The sequence below is a fragment of the Gavia stellata genome, chromosome 10 (assembly GCF_030936135.1).
Source record: "Gavia stellata isolate bGavSte3 chromosome 10, bGavSte3.hap2, whole genome shotgun sequence".
Classification (NCBI taxonomy): Eukaryota; Metazoa; Chordata; class Aves; order Gaviiformes; family Gaviidae; genus Gavia; species Gavia stellata.
In genome coordinates, this window is record NC_082603.1 from 18130499 (window position 1) to 18145614 (window position 15116).

General features: G+C 36.9%; 1 protein-coding gene across 2 annotated transcripts in view; it reads left to right on the plus strand.

Moving 5' to 3' along the window:
• Positions 1-14209: 14209 nt before the first annotated feature.
• Positions 14210-15116, plus strand: part of ZNF644 (zinc finger protein 644) — a 30123-nt gene continuing 29216 nt past the window's right edge. For both annotated transcript variants that reach the window (XM_059822147.1, XM_059822149.1), the window contains exon 1: positions 14210-14254. The gene's annotated coding sequence lies outside the window, so the exon portion shown is untranslated. The remainder of the gene's footprint in view (positions 14255-15116) is intronic.

Consider the following 15116-nt stretch of genomic DNA (forward strand, 5'->3'; position numbering starts at 1 on the left):
GACTGCTGTTGCTTTTCACAATTTTACCAGCAATAATGTGCGTTTACAGGCATAATGTATTTCTGCACAAGGGAGAGAACCAAAAATAGAGATTATACTTGGAGAAACTATTCAGGTTCCTATATAACTGAAGTGTCACACTATTTCTAAAAATACCATACAGGTACTGTGATAATTTATTTTTAGAAATGTCTTTTGGACACTAAAAACAACAATTTGGGAATTTGCCTTCCATTTTTCAGTCCAGTGAAGTTCTAGCAGAGGTGAGAAGAAAAGATGACATGCAAGAGGTAGTCTAGCAAGGATTTATGTCAAAACCAAACAAATCGCTGTGTTATAGCGGGAAGAGGGTTTTTTTGTAATCGTTGCGGGAGTTTTGTGTGTGTGCACACAGTTTATGTATGTTCCTTTGCCTATCTATCTGGATAGATCTTGATAAACAATTATATAGAGACAAACAATTAAAATAATTATTTTTTTTTCCAATGTAAGAGTATTGTGTTATGGAACAAGATACAAAGTTCTAAATTAAGGCTATATTTAGGGTAATGTATTGACATTTAGTAAAATTGTGAAGACACCCAGGTTCTGTAGTCTCTTCAGAAATCCAGTGATGTCCATTAAGTAATTAGAGAGATGGGTTTATACTTTGCATAAAAAGTATTGCAGTGTCCCAGCAGAACATTTCTTCATGTCATTTGGAGCGTTAATGGTGAGTTGGATTTTTTTGTCTGTTAAGCTATTTGGAGAAAAGCAGGTTTGTTTGACTTCTGCAAAGTTATCATTTTCATGTTTAGGATGTTGGGTGTTCTATTTAATACATTTCAAATAGCTTGGCTTTAGGTCCATCTAGTAAGCTGGTGGTCCTGAAGCAAGCTGATGCACGCTACTTTCAAAGGATGTAAATACAAAGAAGGGAGGGTTAATTAGTGATCCCTTGTGTTGTCATTTCCATGGTTCCATGATCTTCTTAAAACAAAGTCTTCTTCCAACTTAGTAATATTAATACTAGGACCCAGGGTGATACTGTCCAAAACAACCTCTCTGTGACTTGACTTTCATCCCGCCAAACAGTTTTACCTTAACTTTTCTTTCATTTTTTTAAGTCATCTCCTGGAATACCATTTCCAGCAGGAGAAAGTGCAGTTTTTTACATTCTTGAGGTTGTCCTTTTTCTTCATGTTTTCTGCTGCAGATTCATTAGCATTTCTTCCTGACCTTAAAGGAAACTTTAGCATTCAGAAATGAAAACCAAAGCTGGGTGATGTTAATCAACAGCTTATTTGAAAGAATACAAAAATATTGAAGTGTTACCTTTTGTTACCAATACTTTTCTAGTCAGAATTCACACTTTGTTTTTAATAGGACGACCCAGTCGGTATAAAAAAAACCCCAACCAACCAAACAAAAAAAAAACAAACCAGAAAAAAGAAAGAGTCCAAAACTCCCTTGCCTTTTAGTCTTGCCTTTAGTACAAATGTGAGTGTTTTATGACTGCCTATAACTCATAAAAAATTGAAGACACAAATATTGCATTCTTCTCCTCTAGATATTGTAAATTCCCAGCAATTTTCTGATAGGCTTAAATATAGTTAAGGAATAGCTTTGGTTGGGGTATTCTGAAGTCTAATTTTGGAGAAGTTGGCCTGTTCTGTAACTTCCCTTGTTTCCTATTTGTTCTCTGAATTTTCTTTAGTTTTGTGAATCTGGGGATAAAGACAGGTTATTTCTTAAATTCATAGTAATACCTTCTGTATTTCTGTACTTTTAAGAGTTCTGGAGAGTAGTTCATGGCTCTTATTTTCTCTGAAGCTGTTTCAAGTTGATTAAATAGGAATTGAATAAGTTCTGAGCATTTTTATCAGAATTGCTCTAAGTATGCTTCTATATGTTGTCCATGAACTAAGGAAAAGTTCCTCTCTCTCCTTTAATCCATTTAAACCAGAAGATTTCACATTCATAGATACTCCTTAAGCATTTAGTGTTGATTATAGTTTCTTCAGTGTTCCAGCTGAAAACAAACATGAAATACTGGAGCTAACATTAAATGTCTAACTTGTATGTTTACGAAGTTCCCAATAATGAGCTAAGATAGTGGCTCTGGGACCAGTCAGTGGGCAAAAAGTCAACCCTATTTATGGGCCTAAAAGTAGGCACAGAACATCTATTGATTTAGATGACTAAGTTTTTGGGACATGCTAGTCAATATGAATTTATGGAGCCTTTGCAGGAGGTATTCTGCTGGTTGTTTCGTTTTAACTGTGGGTGTCCAAGACAATGGCAAAGTTTCCTTTATCGTAGGTGCTCGCTTTCATTTGTTTTAGGAAGCTTTATTATTACTGCAGATAACGTAAGCTGCTTACTTGCTAGAAAAAAATACTTCTGTCTCAGGGTTATGTGCTTCTTAAGGTGCAAGGGAGGCATGGGAAACATAGAGGTTTCTTTGCCCAGTTAAAAAACTGTGATTTGTATCTATATTCTGAAACAGAGTCATTATGAGAATGGCTTGTGCCAACTGCAGGTATATTTATTTTATACTCTTAATTTTATACCACCTTAGCCCATGCAGATCCGGTTCTTTTGCACTATCCCTGTAATGCAACGTAAAGCACATGAAACAGGCTTAAAGTATATGTCTTGTCTCTTCTTGAGCTCTTCTTGAGCTACTTTTGAAAGTTTGGCTGGGAAATCTGTCAGGAATTGGTCAGGAAAATTGACAAATCAAGTGTATGTATTTTTTTAGCCTCAACCAGATTAGGTGCCTAAGAACAGCCAACAGGCTGGATATGCACAGGTGAGAGTAACCAACGTGGCATGCTTTTTGTTGTTGTCTTTTATGAAAATCTTACAACTTCTTTGGGGGCATACTGGAAGGATGCTTTCCTGTAGCCAGAACAAGGTTATTCACTGCTGACATTCATCATATGATGGAGAAATCAGAATTTTTATCATGAGATCAGTATTTCATATGTGTAGCAGTGTATGTCACATGACCAAAATAGCGGCGTTGAAGTGGCCAAATACATGTGATGTAATGGGTTTTCGGTTTTGTGGTATGGCAGGTATGTTATGTCCCTTGAAGATATTGGTTAGAACCTGTATGCCCTGCCTCAGTTGATTGATTGTGTATCGTTATAGCTAGCTAGTGGAAACTAGGCCAGAAGATACATATTTGCAGATGTGACAAGGCAGTTAAAATACAGTATACTTTACTACGTGTATGCAAATGAACGGAGGTACGTCTCTGCGTGAAACGCTGCGCGTTTACACCTGAAATCCCAGATATCCCATTACTAAAAAAAAAATACAAGTTGGGAGGACTGAGTTTGTCCATTGGCTGTCATGTGTTTGGAAGACTTAGTTCAAATAGTAAAAGAATCAAAGATAGAAAGCTTTTTCCTGATTGATGGCTAAGCAAGAGGAAGTGAACGATGGAACGAAGTCCACAAGCATTTGAAGGGTTCAAGTTTGAAGAGAGAAAGATTAATAAAGCCTTAAGCTTGAAGTGAAGCCTGCCTAGGACCTGCTATACCTTCTTGCAATCTGACATTAAGACTCCATAGAAGTTTATTAAACAGTGTAGAAAGTACACTTAAAGGTACTCCATAACTTGGGTAGAGAGACCTTGGGATAGGTTTTGATAATACCTACTTCATGGCAAAATGCTTTTCATAGAATAATTTTTGAGCAAAGGCTTAGTAACTTTGCAAAACACTTGGTAATTATACTATAGGGAACAGTCCTGTGTGGTGATGAATTAAGTGTGTTAGTAATAAAACTTGTGGACATTGTCTGATTGAACACAGGGCCCATGAATAGGAGCTTGCTAATGAGACATGGATGTTGTGTCAGAGCTGATCTGTGGTTGTGGTGCTGGTGATGTGTAGCTGGTATGATGAGTGTTCAAAATGGTAACTAGTAGTCTTAAACTAGATTTAAAAAAAAAAAAAAAACAACAAAACCCCTAATGCAGCTGTCTAACATAAAGATGTAAAAATAAAACACAATTGATCTAATTATGTTGCATTGCTACAGCTTATCTAAAGTAGGATATAGTTTTTTCCTATTATGTAGGTGATGGGCAATGTTGGAAGCTTAAAGTGCCACCAAACCAAGAGTGAACACTGAGTAGATAAGTGAGGAATGGGTTTTTACTTATTTTAAAAAACATTTTCAATAGCTATTAAGGTGATAGTGTTGTCAGCATATTCTAACTTTACTCCTTCACCAAAACCAATCCTCTGTCATCCAAAAAAAAAAAAAAAGCAGGCTCCTGCAAAATGAAGGAAAGACTTTACGTTACTGGTTATGTATATGTGTCTCCCCAAAGTGATCTTTTGTAGGTTATAACTAATGGCATGTATATAAACCCAATTAGAAAGCAAAGTATTCTGTAGCTTCACTTCAAATCTGATAAGCAGTGGTTGAAGCCTATTGTATAAAATATATGTATGTTTTATTTGGATAAAACCATTGCAGGAAGAATGCAGATACTGGAATTTATATTTTCAGGTAATTATTTTATATGGTTGTTTTCTTCATACTGGAACATTCATTGTAGTGACAGCTTAGTCCTCTGATAAACAAGCAGGCTTTTTAGGAGTTAGCAGTGGTGTTTAAAGATGCCAATACTCCAGAGTGTCTACTCTGTCCTCTGCTGGATGTTACTGTCATAAGGATGTCAGAATAAAATGTCTCAGCCACACCAATTCAGAGTTCAGCATAAACCTACCTTCATTTTAAGCTTAAACCCCTACATGAGAGATATTTATTACTAGTATATAAGCAGAGGTTTACAAATACTTACGGAAATGTAAGTGTGCCTGAAACCTCTAGGAAATTTTTGTTAGATTTTACCTTTTCACATGCATACAAAATACACTTCCTCTGAGGCTATGGACAGGAGATTCCCTTTGCTGCTGTGGTCTACGGGAAGTGTCAGAAACACTGTCTAGACAGACAACAGCAGGCATTAGAGCTCGTTATCCCAGCATAGCTACCCATTCAACTGGAACAAACTTGTGAGGAACTGAATTTGGACTTGGGATCCTGTTTTGTAGGGGGTATTTATGTGCTAATACCAATTCGCTATTTCCTCCCATTGCTCTTAGGAATGGTTATGTATTTCACTTTCTTATTAGTGCCCTCCCACCACTGCTTTCTTGCAAGCTGTCATGATACAAGAAAGGGAGATTTTTTTTTAAATAAAGAAGTGAAAATAGTGTCATTTATCACTAATTTTGAGCTGTGGGATTTTAGGTTTGACCTTTTTTAAAAACTGCATTGAAGTATTAAGAAAGCCAGGAAAGTGTTTCAGGTGTTGTCATTTTTAAGACTACAAAAACATAAAGGAGGAGTTGGAAGTGAATGTGTATGCTAGTTTTGTCTTAAAATGGTTTTCTAAATACAGAAAGTTCAGAGTCCACTAAGAAATTGCTTTTGGTTACAGCACCTGCTTTGATTTTGTAATCTGTGATCTGAGAAGGGGTTCTCTATGGCTGCTGTCAGTGTAATGACCAAGGCTATGTATGAGCCTGCTACTTGGTAATCTTGGCTTGGGCTGTGGTCTTAGAGCCTGCAGGTTAAAATAATGAATCACATTGCTGTTCTTCTCTTCCGGTGTCCTGCAAACTGTTTAGTCTCCTAAATGTAGGGTTGTTGTGGGGTTTTTTTTCGAAGCGGACTGCCATACTTCTATGTTTTCATTAGTGTAAGCTGAAATTGTGTCGAGTCCAGCATTAGAGAATACTGTTAGGTAAGTACATTACACTGAAGGAGACAGTCTAGCGGGAGTTATCTGAAGTACGCAGCCAGAGAGAAAACTGCTGAGCAGTTTGCCGCCTTTGGGTTTAAGCAGAGATTGCAGTAAGGACTGTTGGCTTTGGAACAGTGTTAAAGCTGAAAAGAAAATGGCTACCAGAAATCATTGTTGCTACAGTAACAACATGGCTTGACTATTAATGTGCTGCTTTAACTACTATTAGAAATGTTGTGCGAGACACTGCTTTTAGGTAAAAGTGTCCTTAATGGGAACAGAGATTTAAATCCATTTAGATACTAATGGATATCATCAGGCCTCTTGTTTTAGAATACCAATCTATTTATTGGAAAAACTAATTTCTAGTAAATATTTTTTAAAACCTAATTACTGCTTTTTCTACCCCAAAAAATTGCTTAATGGTTTTGAATTGTATTAATAAACATAATGTCTTTATAAAAAAAACTTGCAGAAAAAAACCAGTACAAAGTATTGATATCTTTTGGTAATCTTTTTTTAAAAAAACCCTGATACTATTTCACAAATTATGTGGTATCTGGTAGCATAATTCTGGCTTTCAGAAATTAAGCCTTTAATGTTTTTTTTCTTGCAGCAAAGCTTTTGTTTAAGATATTTTTATATTTTGAGTTCAAAATAAAAAAATATGGCCAACCTAAATCCTGTTTGAAGATTTATAAATAAGGATCAGATTCTAGAGTGGAAGCTACTTGGGGATCTGCATTGTCTTTTGTTGCATAAGGACGTAAGTGTATGTTTTGTGGAGTAAACTTTTTGCATTTTTTTTTATTAATAGGGAAGAGTGCAGTTATGTTGAAGAATTTCAGAGGTGTGTAATGCAGCACGTCAGGAAAGGGATATGTGAAATGCAGTGAATGTATGAAGATTAACTGATGTGTTTCTCTGTGTGTCAGGATTCCACAGGTGGCACACTTGATGGAAGGTATGGACTGGCAATAAACTGTGTCTGCTCTTCATCAAAGTCCCGTATGTGTGATGTGTCCTTTAAACCTATAGCAGATTCCTTTTTTCTGTATTTCTTTTGGTTTTTGGGGGGTTTTGGTGAAGTTCTCTGTCAGACTTCCTGACTGAAAAGGCACTGGATTCATTCAGCAGAGATAGAGCTGATAAACTATTCTCTGTTCAGGGGACTTATGAAAGATTGTTCAGTTGTCTTTGGTAAAAATTAAGAAGGCCTTTACTTCAAGTATGCACCTAAAATATACCTGTTGCCTGTGACTTGGAGTGCAAGTATCTGTACTTAAACATGATATTTCTCAAGTAGCACACATGCTTTATTTACTTTGATTGTACATATGTATTTTTATTGTACAATCTTATTTCACACCTTCCTTTAGTATCTTGTACGAAACAGTCTTCTGACTGATTTCAGTGGAATCCTGCCTCATTTACAGGCATATGTGCCAAATACATACTTTTTTTATTCTCAGCTTTGCCTCCTTCGTGTTTTAAAATTCTGTGGGTTTTGTAAAAAGGAGAGGATTTAACACCACTGTACAGTTTGGTATTTTAAAAACAAACCTTGAAATGTAACAGGCTGTTTTCTTAAAATGAGCACATGGCAGGCACTGCCTCAGATGTTTCCAAAATTTAAAAAAAAAAAAAAAACAAAACACACAAAAAAACAAACCACAAAACACATGTTTTTTAATTAAGGCTGTTGGTGCCTTAGAAAAACACTTCTGTGAAGAAGCTTTCTGTTTTGGATTTCTGATTACTTAGTTTCAGCTGAGAAACTGGGTGTGCAAACTTGAACTAGAAATTTGTAAGGAACCATAACCAATTTCTATAAGGTAAGCAAGATCTCATGTAACTCTGTTTTCTGGAGTGCATTCAAGCAGTGCTTATAGTCAGAGGGTATGTCAGTATATTTTGGGGTGCCGTATGTAAAGCTTATGTGACGATATGGTGAAAGAATATATAGTAATTCAAACTGGAGAAGAGAGTGATTCCTTAACTGAAGGGTAGAAGCAGTTCCTGCACAGGTAATGTATTGACAAGATTTTGCTGACAGCATAATGAAAAGAGAAGCGTTCAATGTCAAGGATGATGCCAGGATTATGTACAGTGCCATTAGTAGTTTGGAGTGGAATGGAGAGATGGTGTCATTCTGTGCTTTAAGCTTCTCCTGTTCGGGAGAACCTGTTATATTTAAGGTATATAAATGCAGCAAGTCTGGTGACTAGTTTGTGTGGTCGAGGTAAGTAGGCTGAAGGGTGACTGAAAATGTCCAGGTGTGTATTATGCAAGTGGTATGTTGATCTGTAGCTTAAACTGGTAGAGAAATTATAAAGAAAGAAGGTGAATTATTTCTCTGCAGCTTATTGGGTATGTTATGGTAATTCTCACTGTGAAGAATACAATTCGATTTAGTTGGATATTGATGGACTGTAAACTTATTTATTAAATATCAATGATACTTAGAATGTCACAACTAATCTTAGCTGAGGGGGAAACTGCATTGATAAGTAACCTTCAGAAACAATATATTAATACTGTCTCTTAAGGCCTTGGAAGTTCTAAATGTTTTCAGAACTCCATCTTTAAACTGATGCTTCAGTTTAGTGCTGTTGTGATGACAGTATGTATGTTGACTGTTACATATTTGGTTACTGGATAATGTGCACTTAAAGTAAACAGCTCTTAAATTATGTTTGTTTCCCCTTGCTTCTCTGTAGACATATTTCCATCTTTATTGTGTGCCTGTTGTGTACATCTTTAAATACTTACTACTTTATCTGTTTAGTGATGGAGAGGAAAAGTAACCTCTTTGACTGATACGTTTTGTTAGTCCAACCCCAGTCTACGTAACATATCTTTCCCTCTGATGGCTTTTCCATTTTGTTATTTACGTAACACAGATTTTTGAAATAATTAAATCTGTTGTTTGACTTAATTGATGGCAAAAACACAAGTTCTCTTTTTCCATTCAAGCTACTCTCTCTGACTACTTTTTTCCCTACTGTAATACTCCTACTAATGTTGCATTCATCTACTTGTAATCTTCTTGTTCAGTCTGAAGCAGCTTCACAGTCTGAGGTATGATCAGTTGGGTTCATTTCCTATGCTGTCATACTTTCCCTTGAAGTGCTTCACTGTCCCGTATGGGGTGTTGTCAAAAAGCAAAACTTTCTCCGAGTAGAAAAATGAGAGATTTCAACGCTTCCACGTGAAAGCCCTACCACAGCTTTGGGAACTGTGCATGTGGCTTTTACTGTGTTGAATAGACGAAGGAGGAACTGTAACTTCTTTGAACTATTTTTCAGATAACTCTCAAAATCTAACAGGAAATTCAAAATGCAGGAGGCAGTCTTCTCTCTTGCAGTCCCTTGCTTCTTGCTCTTGTTCAGTCACTGCAGATTCTTTGAAGTCAGAAGCATCTCCAGTAAAAGGACTTAAAATTTGTCCCTTCATGTTGTGAAGTGTTAAGTTTTTGCTTAATTTGACTTCTGGATAGTTCAGGTGTCAGTAGGGTACCTGCACTTAAATATCACTTTGCATTAACTATTGTAAGAAGACTGATTGTTATTTTTCCCTTGCAAATTTAATTTTGGTAAATTTGATTGTGGCATTTATAACTCAGTTGGTTAAACTAAGGTTGGAGTAGCATAGATTGAGAGAAGTTTTACAAATTCTCAAAGGGAATTCATTTCATTATTTTAGAAAACCTCATGTTTAAATTCGAGTGATTATTTAATCTACACTGAATGTTAGTTCTAGATATTTATGGGTACTGAATGTAGATTATGTTATTTTTATGCTTTTTAATAGAAATCAAAGAACATCAAAGCTCCTTGTGCAAGCAGAAAGCAAGAAACTGCATTTTGTAAGACAAGGTCATTGTTGAGTACTTACTGGGAAAATGGCAGTATAGGCTTGCATTTAAAGAGCTTTTCACCTGTGTTAACTGATCTAGGGTACTATTGTCAACTAAGTTTTTGCTTTTTCAGTCCTCCTAAATTACTTTATCCTTGGTAGGATTTTAGCTGGAGCTTCTTCTGGGCTTCTTGTAATAGCCTTTTCTTAGAGTAATCTCCATTCTCTACTGGCTGTTTTTTCCTGCATTGATTCTTAAGATTAGTAGATTTCTGTAAGATTATGGACCTTTTCCAGAGCTGCATCAGATACTAGAAGAAAATTTTTCTTCCCTGCTCTCCTCTTCTGCTCCACCCACCCCCCCCCCACCCCCCCACCCCCCCTTTTGAATTTAGCAGATTTTAGTGTTGGGACAGCAGTATCCTAATAAATGTAAATGCGACTCTCACTAACTAATCACATTTATAAGTCCCAGAAAGTACGTGAAGTCAAGACCACAGTTGCAAGCCTTTTGCTGTGTTTTTATGTTAAGCTGGTGAAATGGACTCTTTAGCCACAGCTTATACCAACAAAAGTAATTTGTATAGTATAGTTTGTTCTAGCCTTTGTTTCTTCTTTCCTTCTTTCACAAGCATAATCGGCTATGGAGGCAAAAGCTAGTTTTGTATTACATTGTAACTCTCTTTCAAAAAAAACCACAACGAAACAAAAAACCCCACCAAAAAACTTCTTTATGAATTACATTCCTGACTGCAACCATTCCAGGGGAAGGCAGTGGTTAAAGATGATTAAGTGTCTTTTCCCAGATAGATGTAGAAATGTCAGTTATCACAGATCTGTGAGGCAATCAGGCCTAAGCAGTAGATAAATAGATCAAAACTCTTGTCAGGATTACTGCAAATTCTATTCACTAATTGTACACCTTTGCACTCTAGTGTTTCTCAAACTTTTTCCCCAGAAAGGGCATGTTATAGGAGACATTTCATTATAGCAAACAGGTCCCTAATAATGTAAATAGAAAGTGAATAAAAGTAAATTTAGTGTTGACATAAGATCCAATGACAAGAAAAGTAGTTAGGCAAGTTTTGTGTAGTAACTTACATTTGAACTCAGATTAATTGTCTTTATGTAAATCTTGTATCGTGAATGGTTATGAGCTTGATGCAAGATCCATGGATAAAATCTTTTCTGCTAACTACTTCCACATCTGTAAAGATATCTTAGTTGTTCTTTATGAACCTGAATTTTGAAGTAGCATCTGTAACTTTCGTTTACTTGGGAAAGCAGTATTATGGAAGCTTTTGTAGCTGTTCTCTAGCTAACCAGAAAGAATAAAAATTTTAACTAGTCTAGTGTGATGATCTGTAACAATTATGTTACAGTCAGTATATACAGCCTTTTAAATTATTCCTCAAACAAACGCTGCTTGAGAATGCTCTTTGTGTGTCTCTAGCTCAGATACACTTGGGGGGTTGTACTTCTCTCTCTGAGCAATACCCACAGATGTGACTTTGTTATTGCACACAGGCTGGAGAACTTCTTGTGCCTACTTTGGCCTTTTTGATGTGTGGCATGAAAAGAAGTATCACTGGTATGCTGCTTTTTGTTTTTGTTTTGTCACTGGGCAAGGTGATCATTGCTAGCACTGAACCAGCCTTGGTTTGCATTTCCTGATCAGTGAGAAGTGCTTGTGTTTTCAAGCGTCTTCAGTCCATTTGTGTTTCTTTATTATCACTAGGGGTACATGTGAGATATCGCCCATCTCCACCGTTGCAGTTTTCTTCCACTTCCTGTTCTCTGCCCTTATCAGAACAGGCAGCTGCTTATCCATGATCAGAAGCCTAAGCATTTTACAGCTGTCCTTGTACCTGCTGTGGGCCCCTTTTCACTCTTTGAATGGTGAGGCCTCAAGGTGAATGCTCTGTAACTACATTTCTTACCTGCTTCTGAGTCCCTTCTGATGCTGTCTTTATTATCTGGCGAGGGAGAGTGGCTTTCATTCTCACTGCCTTTCCTGATAATGAGAATTAAGACAGGAAAATTGGAGCCAAAGCATTTGTGATTTTGAAATCTTTGCCTTTCCCTAAGGAGTCTTGGAGAACTACCTCTCTTGGATCTGCTAGTAAAGAATTTCAGGTGCTCAGTTATTCCAAATGTCAACACCCTTGAAATGAATAGTAGGTGTTAGAGTTTCATTGTTTGTGCTGGAGTGAGAGGAATCTTCCCTGACAGCAGAAAGACCTTTTGAGAGGTGAGTGTTGGTTAAGTGCTGTAGGTTGGGTCCCTTTAAACAGTGAGAGTCTGACTGCTATCAATAGTCTGGGCTAAAATCTGGCATCTCGACGTGAATTGCATTGCCTTCATCAAGATGTTTGCATGCCACTGCACTGTCTCCCAGTGAGTGGAGCTTTGAACACCATTGGGTTTGAAATCCTAAGAAGGGGGGTTAATTCTGCAGGGCCCTTTGCAGTTTGTAACACAAGGCTGCAGTGGCCAGCCCTTTAGTCCTTCAGCAGTTTGCTTGCTGATGATCTCTCTGTGAAACTTCTGTCACCTTTCCTTCAGCTGGACAATATCCAAATTATGATGGCCTATCTTCTCTATGCCTTTTACTTTCTCTCTGTTTCAGGTGTAGATACAGAGTAACTGCAAATTTATCCTCAAAGGGGTCTGTGAGCTCCCTGTGAACCAGAGAAAACTTACATTCAGGAGTACTCACATTTAAGTTTTCTCCGAAGAGCACATTCAATGTGTACAAGAGTACATGCCCTCCAGATGGGCACTGTAGGGTAAAACTTCCCATTTTATGTCAACAGAGTAAATTGATTGGTCCAAAGTAACGTGTTTCCATTAAAAACCTGTTGCAGTGTTATGGGTTGTATGACAGCCTGATGTATTACCACAGTGATCTACAGTTGTCTGGGCTTAATCCTTTGATGCAAAGATTCTGTCTGCACTTGAATCTCAAATCATGAAATCTATGTTGAGAACAGGTTTTGCTAATGTTTAGCTAATTGCAGTGTTCAGAAAATGTGAGTGAGAATTGCTACAGTGGCGTTGAGAGATCATTTTGCATGGAGGCATTGATGTAGTTCTTACTTGCAGTGAGGAACGTGTTAGACTCGGATTGACTCTGCCCAGCCAAAGTGCACAGGTTTGAGATGTCTTGTTTAGTGCTGATCTTAGTGTTTGATAGTGTAAAGCCTGCAAAGGCCTTCTTTCCCATTTTTTGAAGGGTGTTTTGGCTCTTTGTACATACAGAGTGTATTTTGTGGGCTTTTTTAACTGTACCTTTACATTTACCTTCTGTAACATACAGTAGGGCTCCACTGCTGCTCAGAAATAACACTTTTGCTTCTCTAGATGCATGAAAATTACTCTAAAACCTGATTAAAGAATTTAATTTTTTCTGTAATACATTCGTTTCTCAAATAAGTTGTATCTTTTGAATGACAGTAATGCATAAAGGCTACAGTTTAATGTGATAATTAGGAAATTACTCTGGGGCTAGGGAAAGGAGCTTGGACACTTGTCTTCTGTTGCTTTGTATTGCCCAGCAAGACCTTTTTGAAAGGTCTATCTTTCCTTACTCTCTGTCTTTGTAATTTAGGCAGGTGGCTTTGAGACAGTTACAGGCTGACTGGGGAACTGAGAATCAAAAAGCTGTGTGTGAACAAATTGAGGGGAGGAATCTTAGGCAGCATGTGAGGATAGGTATCTCTTTCAGAGTTAATTCTGGTGATGGATGCATTAGTCTAGGTATGAATAACCCTCTCTGTAAAGCTGTATGCTAGTTCCTGTGTCTTCATGCAAAGTAGACCCAGTTCTGCAGAGGTGCTGTACCCAAATCAATTCTTGGGTTTGCGCAGCTTCAGTGACTTTCAGAGTCTCTTCCAAATGTTATATAGTCTGATACCTCCAACTAGGAAGTGAAAAATTTATTTGTATAGTTTGTTCTGTTAAAGATTCATGAGCAAAGCTGAAAATAGAGCATTTAGTCTGACATTAATTAGCCTTCATGAAGGCAAGGTGAGTTATGATTTTAAAAAGGGCCAGCTAGCCTTAAAATAATAAACACAACTTTCCTAGGAGAGACAAGGAACTAGTGAGGCCCAGGTTTAAAACCCTCTAACACTTAATCTCAGATATGTTGGTTGTTTTTGCTAAAAAAGAATAAAAAAGCTTTCATTTGTAACCACTTCCTTTCTGTGCTTCATTCCCTGTTCAGGGAACTTAAGATAGGTGACTTTGAAGGCGCTAGCAGAAAATGCAGCAGAGCTTTTCTTGCCATGCAGTGTTTTTTCCCCTGATCTGCCCACTTAGTTTAATAGTGTGTGTGTATTTGATATGATTTCTTGGTGGATTTTTTGATTGAAGTACCAACATCAATGTTATTTGAAAATTACATGTGTATTTGAGAGATGACCACTGGAATTTTTATATTTCTGCCCTGAGACAAAACTGATAGAATGCATTTGTAGCTGTGAATTTCTCATCTCTGTGCTTTGCCTGTCTTATCTGATAGTCTAGTACACAAGCGGAAAACAATGACAGCTGTACAATAAGTTCCTGTTTTATTTTGCAGGTTTGTTTTAATGTGGAAGTGGATCTCACAGCTTAATGCAAATCAAACAAACAAAGGTAAGAAGAAGGGGTTTTTTTGCTTTTTTTTTTTCCAAATTCCTTGGATCCATTAGCATATACTGCTAAACACTCAGGAAAAAGTGGTCAGTGAAAATTGTATTGAAACTTGTATCTTGATTACTGTAATTTATGGACATAGTAGTATTTCTACAATACCGAAATAGGAACAAAACATGCACACCCTTAATATTTAAGATTATTATGATAATTACGCTTTTCTTTTATAAGCTATTATAGTCAAAAAGCTATCAAGGCATTCTGCTAGCTGTGGAGAGCCAAAATTGAATACTTCAAATGAATTTCATCTTCTGCATATTACCCACCTGGTTTCAAAGTACTGAAAGTGTACTTTGCATTGTCAAAGCAGTGCGTTAAGCTTGCACTTATTCTATTAATAAATAACTGCGTGGGAAATTTGACCAGCCACCAGAATAGCATTTCAGATTTTTAATAATGAAATTCTGTTGGTTTGTTTCTTTTCCCTTTCCTGTCCTCAGGAACCCTTTTGGGAGCTATTTGAAAGACAAAGTATATGAAGATTTACTGCCGGTACTCATGAGCTGTAGAACTTAGGTGTCCATTTGCAATTGCAAAGTGTCTGTCTAGGGAAAATTTTGTGTGACTTTGGCATTTCTCCTCCACCCCACCCCCCATTATTTTGAGAAAAAGAATTTAGCTAAGCCCAGATTTTGTTTCTCTTCAAGTTACTTGATATTCTACTTCAGGAAGACTTTGAACTATAAAATTAATCTTTTCTCCATTAAATTACGTGAAACATTTAATGAAGAGCAATTTGCTTTAATCTGTTTTAGCTTGATTCTTTCAAGACTATCTTTAAGTTCCCATAGTTCAGTAAATT